This window comes from Rhinopithecus roxellana, chromosome 4 (genome assembly GCF_007565055.1).
Source record: "Rhinopithecus roxellana isolate Shanxi Qingling chromosome 4, ASM756505v1, whole genome shotgun sequence".
Lineage (NCBI taxonomy): Eukaryota > Metazoa > Chordata > Mammalia > Primates > Cercopithecidae > Rhinopithecus > Rhinopithecus roxellana.
In genome coordinates, this window is record NC_044552.1 from 23082639 (window position 1) to 23090057 (window position 7419).

Here is a 7419-nt window from a genome sequence, read left to right on the forward strand (position 1 = left end):
ATAATTAGATTTGTGAGTACACCTTTAACAAGTACTGAGGTCAGGAATTTTAAAATGGAAATGATGTCATTCTTAGAAGCTAGCTCTCAGTAAGGCTGCAGCAAAGCAAGGGGGCTACATAAGGAAAATCAGAACTAGGATCATAAACTCAAATGACTACGGGGTCAGCAAATAATAAAAGGGGGGCTGCAGGGCTGGGTGGGAACTGTGGCGGCTGCTCAGCGGTTCTTACCGTGCCGGCACTGTGTTGCCAGGAATGGCAGGACAGGTCCCAGCTCCGTGGCCTCAACTTTGCCAACCTAACAATGGCTCAAGAAGCGGGGACTCGGCCAGGCGCGGTGGTTCACGCCTGTAATCTCAGCACTTTGGGAGGCCGAGACGGGCGGATCACAAGGTCAGGAGATCGAGACCATCCTAGCTAACACGGTGAAACCCCTTCTCTACTGAAAATACAAAACATTATCGGGGTGTGGTGGCAAGTACCTGCAGTCCCAGCTACTCAGGAGGCTGAGGCAGGAGAATGGTGTGAACCCGGGAGGCGGAGCTTGCAGTGAGCTGAGATTGCACCACTGCACTCCAGCCTGGGCTACAGAGCGGGACTCCATCTCAAAAAAAAAAAAAAAAAAAAAAAGAAGAAGCGGGGACTCAGTCGGGATGTAGAGAAAGAAGGTCCCGCTGAAATTTCATCAGTAACCTAGCCCCATCCCAGAGACTGCTCACCCAATGAAAATGGACGCCTGGATCCTAGGCCCAGTCATAAGCGGGGAGGGCGGGGCCACACGCCAAATAGAAAGTTCACGACCAATTATAGATTTCTTTGTTCCTTCTCTACTCCTACTGCTTAAAAAAAAAAAAAAAAAAAAAAAAAAAATAGTCAAACGTCTTCCCAATTAGATAATGGTGACTGGCAGAACCACCTGATTATGCTAAAAGCCACTGAACTGTACACTTGAAACTGGTAAATTATAAGGCACATGAATTGTATCCCACTAATAATAACGCTGTCCAGAAAGCCTCTTTCAATTGAGAGAACTGCCTCCTCCCAAACACACACTTCTTTGTGTTCAGAGCATCTAGCCAGGAGTCCTCAAACCTGTCTTCACAGAACCACCTGGAGAGGTTTTAATATCCACGGTCCCAGGCCACAGCCCAAACCAATGGAATCAGTAAGCCTAGGTTAGACCTAAGCCTCAGCATCTTTTAAAGCTCCCTGGGAGGTTCCAATGTGTAGTCAAGTTTTAGAACCACTATTCTAGTCCATGGTTTGAACATCCCTGATGGTACCAACTCAGCCTGCCTTCAACCTCATCTATTATCTTTGCTTTTTTTTTTTTTTTTTTTTTTTTTTTTTTTTTTAGAATGAGCTGGGGGATCTCACTCTATCACCCAGTTGGAGCGCAGTTGCGTGATCACAGCTCACATCAGCCTCCAATGCCTGGGTTGGAGCAATCCTGCCACCTCAGCCTCCTGAGTAGTTGGGACTAAAGGCAAGTGCAACCACACCCAGCTGTCATTTACCATCTGGTACCAATCCCCGTTAGACAGTGAACCATCCATGATCAGGAACTATGTGTCCCTTCCATCTTCATCAGCCTGATGAACATTATTTTTTTAAGCGGAACTCTACCTATGATTACTAACCATTACCCCAAGACCCCTAGCCTGCACTTTTCTGTAGATGAAAATGTCATACATCACAGAGTTTTAACAATTACTCAGTTTTCCCATCCACATTCACTGATTATTTATTTCAATCATCATAATTTATTGAGCACAGCAGGACTGGAGTCCTGTCCCCACCTTAGAGGGATTATTTACACTGCTAAAGGTCACAAGGGTAGTGAGGGTAGAGAGGGAGATAGACCAAGCTCTCCCGACACTTGTCCCAAGCCCTTCCCTCCATAGTGTCTACCCTCTGTCAAGGACTTTTTCTCCCTGTGCCAGTTCCAGCAAAGGGTCTCATTCAGCTCACCCCCCAAAAGACTTCTAATACTTCAATGACGATAATAATAATAATAATATGCAAAGTTTGTTCCAACGCGTTTAGAGGTGATTGGGACATCAAGACTGTCCCTCCCTTTCTGGGGTAGGGGAGGCTGTGATGATCTTGGACTTTGGGTGAGTCGCTCCCCAGGGTCTAGGCCTGGCTGCCCCTCCCCAGCCAAACCTCCCAGGTCTTTTCTGTCCAAAGCCCTCCACCTCTATCCAACCTCCAGCCCCTTCTTCTCAGGCCCATCAACTACGTTTTCGCCTTCAGCACTCGCCTTAGATCCCTGGACTTACCAGCACACAGGCGATTTTCTCCTTGCAGACTTTAGGCGCCACTGCTCGGTCCGGAAAGGAAAGAGAAACGGCCCAGCGCGGTCGCTTGCTGACTCAGGTCAGGGCTGCGCTGGGCGCCCGCGTGCGTTTTCAAGTCTGCGGCCCGGAGTTCACTGCGAGAACTGGCATCACCCGTCACCCCGCCCTGGTCTACGGAAAATGAAATGTGTTTACTGATATAGAAACTGCATAACGGCGCTGCGGGCTGGGGAAGGCCGAGCTGCCTTCAGGCTTCTGGTCTCCAGCTGCGGGTCACTCACATCTGCCGCTGTGAAATGCAGACCCGCGGGGCAGGAATTCCGAGTACGGGCTGGAGAGGCATCTGGAATCTGACTCTCTTGAAACAGCACCGCGGAGGATTCGGAGCCAGGTGAGTAGGAAAATGAGCTTCAGCCCCTTCCGTGGGCCGCCCATGGATTCTAGGACCCACAAACGCTTCCAGCTGCTCCGCCACCCCAGGAAGGCAGCGCTCGCCTCTGGGCGGTTCTGATGGAAACGGGCTCTGCGGCCCGCAGGAAAACTCACAGCTAAGAGGCCAGGAAAAAGCCTCCCAGGGTCCCGCCACTTCAGTGAGGATCCTAATTTACACCCCGAGTGTGGCCTCCATCAAAGACTACAGCGACGTTCGCTTAAATGATACAAGGTCAGCGGGGCCCAGGGCGCTGCGGCTCACAGAATGCGGTGACAGCGATGCCTCGCGTCCCTTCCCTGACCTTCCCCAAGCAGAAGCGGTGAAGTGTGTTGGTGTTGTGTGAGGCTGGAATACAGCGGGTGTCAAGAGCAGAGAATGGAGAAAGGAGGGAAAGATGGGGTGAGTGTTGAAGAAAGGGAGGAGAAAAGGGGAGGGAAAAGGTGAAGGTGAGAATAATATTTAAAAGATGTAGTTTTATTATTTCTAACTTTTATTTTTGCCCTTTTTCTAGTTTTGTTATTTATGAACATTTTAACCATAGCATTTTTTCTCCCTCTGTGAATCTGTAAATATACGGCTTATTATTCTTATTTCAGACGCTGCCAGGTCAAGTAACACAGAACATGAACTTCTACCTCCAGATGTGCCAGGGTGTGTCTCTTGGGTACAAGAACAAGGGTTTCATTTTGTTTTACAAAATCAAAGTACAAATCTCAAATAGGATAATATTTTTAAACCTTTATTGGGGCATACTTTGCATGCAATAAATGTATCTATTTGAAATGTACAGCTCATTGAGTTTTACTCTTTGGCTGTTTTACACACCCACGTATCCACTACCACAATGGTTAATAACATTTCCATAGTCTCCTAAAGAACAGCCGTGCGATAAAGTTCCACGCAGTCGTTAAAAAGAGGAGGATGAACTTTTAAGTGAGAAGATCTGTGCCCAGCCTATTTTAACCCATTTTTTAAAGGATAAAGATGTATGGAATTATAATACCAGTAACGCCACTTACATAATATATATTTTAAGTAGGGAAAACCCACAGGATTACTCACCAAAATTTTGACAGGGAACCCAGGGACTGGGATAACTTTGTGACTTTCACTTTCTCTGAAATGCTGGAATTTTATATTATAGCATAAACTTGGATTTTAGCCAGGCACGATGGCTCAGGCATGTAATCAGCTCTGGAAGCTGAAGGATAGCTTGAGCCCAGGAGTTGGAGGCTGCAGTGAGCTAGGATCTGATCACTACACTCCAGCCTGGATGACAGAAAGAGACCTTGTCTCAAAAATAAATAAAGAAAATTTAAAAATAAAAATAATAAACTTGGCTTTGTATGGTGGTTAAGAAAAATATTTGCTGGAAAATATTATAAAGGTAAGCCGCACACCCAAATCATTACAGGATTTTAAAAACCATAGTGTTAATTAAAACCCAACTCCAGAAACTCACTTTTAAGTATTTTCATGTCATATTTTCATGTCATTAAATCTTTCTCAAAGTGTCTTTGATAGAGCTGTTTTCAGTGCAGTAGAGAGATGTGTAACCATTTTACAAAAGGGGCGGGCTGTAATAAAAAGGGAAACGCAAAATCCAATGGGGACACGCTGTCCCATTTATTTTCAAAGCGCGTTTGAAAACTGCGCTGCTATAGTGTCTTTGGGTTGAGACAAAGTCGAGGAAAATCTTGTTCCTGGAGTGTTGATTTCCTTTTTCCAAGGGCCAAAGCCTTTCGAAGCAATTCTAAAAACTCAGGCTGACTTTCGGATCTGAAGAAATCTCAAGAATGTTTGAGCGGACCGCGACGCTCTAAGAATCCAGCTCTCTTGGGCTCCAAGCTTTCTGGGGCTTCACCCAGTGACAATGGCCGGAAGGACAGGACAAAGTGAAATGGCACCAGTGAGTCAGAGGCCAAAGGAGGATTTCTGACCCGAGCGCGCAGAATGTGCTTTGTCTTAGTGAGGTTGGGGTAGCGGAGCGAAGGCAAGGACACTCTGGGAATAAATGGCAGAGAAAAAGGCGCGCTAGGGAGGATCCGAAGTCTTCAGACTTCTCCTTCCTTTCCTTCCAGTTGGAAGGGGGACCAACACGGTCCCTGAAGGAGAGGTCCGTGGATTGCAGAGAATGGGGTCACTGCAAAGGGGCGTTGCGAGCCCCACACAAGGCTTCTGGCACACTTCTCCCAGCTATTACTGATGAATTCAAACTAGGAGTAGACTAAGACTTGTCCTTTGCAATGTAGACTCCGTATCTCGCCTTCCGGCTGGTTTACTAAATCCATCTTAATAAAACACAAAAACCAAGAACCAAATTCTGCGTGTGATATTTCTGACCGCTAGAAGGTCCTCCCCCTCCCCATTCCTCACGTGCTCTCTTCTTGCCCCGCCCCCTCCGCTTTGTCTCCACTTTCCCATCTTTGTCCATCTCTGGACCCCGCTCCTGAGTATCTCCCCCTTCTTCAGAGGACGTCCCCTCATGGAGTACAGACTCCTCCACCTTCAGGAAAAAGAGACAAAGGCCATTGAGAGGGACCTGAGACACTCCTGTTACTCCTTCCCTGAAGTCAGCCTGTCCCACAACAGCTCCTTCAGGCTGTGTGTGTGTGTGTGTGGTGTGCCTGTGCGTGTGTGCCTGTGTGTGTGAATGTGTCTAAATATGTGTGCGAATGTGTGTGCAACTGTATGTGCCTGTGTGTATGAGTTAGGCATGTGTATCTGTGTGTGAGAGTGTGTGTACACGTGTGTGTGTGTGTGTGTGTGAGAATGGGAGTCAAAGTGCTAAACCTGGCATCCAGGAAACCTCCCCACCTTGGCACTGCATGCAGGAGTCAGTGTTATGTGCACCTGTGCTTTTTGTTCAGGAGCTAGGACAATTATATTAGTCAGATGTGCAGAGAGGCAAGGCCCCCTCACTGGAAAGCATTAGAGAGGAGGGTGAGATAGGAGGGTTCCCTGACTCCAAGTCTCCTGATCCCTCTTACGCACAAGGATCTTGAAAAAAAAGTGCAGGACTGCTAAATTCTCTCCGGGGACCAAGAGGGAAGCCAGAGCCACCGTGCATGTCAAATTCCATCAAAGAAAAATCATTATAGCAAAATTTCCATGTCACAGTTTTAAGTCTGCACAAAGGCTCATATAGAACCAATATCAAAACATCAAATTTCTAGCTCAGGTGAGATCACTGAAGTTGGCTGCCAGGCATAAGGAAACTGCAGGTATAAAGGACATCTCTAGCTAGGGCTGCAACCCAATCTGCCCCTGCATCTTAGGGACCCTGGAAAGGACCCTCTCCATTCAAGTAGCACAGGGTGAGGACATTTTGGGGGGAGAAATGCAGACTCTCCTTAGACCCCTGGGGTTTGTACATTTACTGTCCTGACTTTTTAGGTGTTGTCTTCATTTTTGAACAAACTGCAGTTACATAATTTGCTCTGACTTTACGTGTAAAACAGGAAAATGTTCCTGAAACAGGAAACAAGGGCCAGGTGACCTGCACTGTCACCCCCCTCTGTGGCTCCCTGATGCAATAAAATTGTGAGCCAACAAATCCATGGCTAGGTAAACAGTAAAGTCAATTTCGGCAAATGTTTCAGAGGTTCCTTTGTGCCTAGCAGTGTTCTAGCTTTACCCTAGAAAATGTGTTTAAATAACACATGTATATTTATTATTTGGTTGTTGCAGTAAGCCATCTGGAATCAACTGTGGAATGAAGTTCGGCAAATAAATGTGTGGTTCTCTATTAAATAACTGCTAAGACCATCTGAAAAATGTATTAACCCCAAATCCAATCACTTCTCACTCCTCTACTGCTTCCTCCCCAGAGCCATCCTCTGTAGGCATATAAACCAGAAGGGCATTCCAGCTGGGCTGCCTGCTGCCTCTCACGCAGCTGTTCATCACCCACACAACAGGCAGAGTGAACCTTTCAAATGGGAATTAGAGCACATCCTCAACACCACGTCCCAGAGACGCTCCAGCCTCTTCCCTTCCTCTCACCATTTCCTATCAGCCCCTCATCACAGGGCCTCTCTGGCCATTGTGGCCTCATCCCACCAGCCTCAGCCCAGCTCACTCATCTCCACTCGCACCAGTCTCTTGTCACTGCTCCATCCTGTCTCTGCCACCAGCTCCTGCTGGGACTCCCACAGGCACCTGCTCCCCATGGATCCACATGGCTCACTCCTCATGCCATTCAGTTCTCTGCTCAAATGTCCCTCAGTCAAGTTCTCAGGAACCTCTTATCCAACAAAATGTATCTCCTGCCATCCTCACCACCACCAATCTTCTAACCCAGGTATATTTTCTCCATAACAATTATCACTGATATTAGAATAAATATGGAAGTTGTCATCTGTACCACTGAAACATATTCTTTGAGGCCAGGACCTCGTCCAGTCACCACTTGCATCCCCAGCATCTAGAACATCCCATTACAGAGGAGGGACTTGACAAATAAGGGGTGAATGATGGGTGAATATAATTGGTATGCTGCTTTTGAGAAGCAATTTTATATGTGTCCGAGGCGGGTGCATCACCTGAGGTCAGGAGTTTGAGACCAGCCTGACCAACATGGAGAAACCCCATCTTTTCTAAAAATACAAAAATTAGCCAGGTGTGGTGGTGCACGCCAGTAATCCTAGCTACTCGGGAGGCTGAGACACAAGAATGACTTGACC

General features: G+C 47.1%; 1 long non-coding RNA gene across 1 annotated transcript; it reads left to right on the plus strand.

Moving 5' to 3' along the window:
- The first annotated feature begins 2288 nt into the window (after nt 1-2288).
- On the plus strand, nt 2289-3447 carry LOC115892027. The gene is made up of 3 exons (XR_004056672.1): nt 2289-2692; nt 2838-3133; nt 3331-3447. It is a non-coding gene; the product is annotated as an uncharacterized LOC115892027 (long non-coding RNA).
- The last annotated feature ends 3972 nt before the right edge of the window (nt 3448-7419 follow it).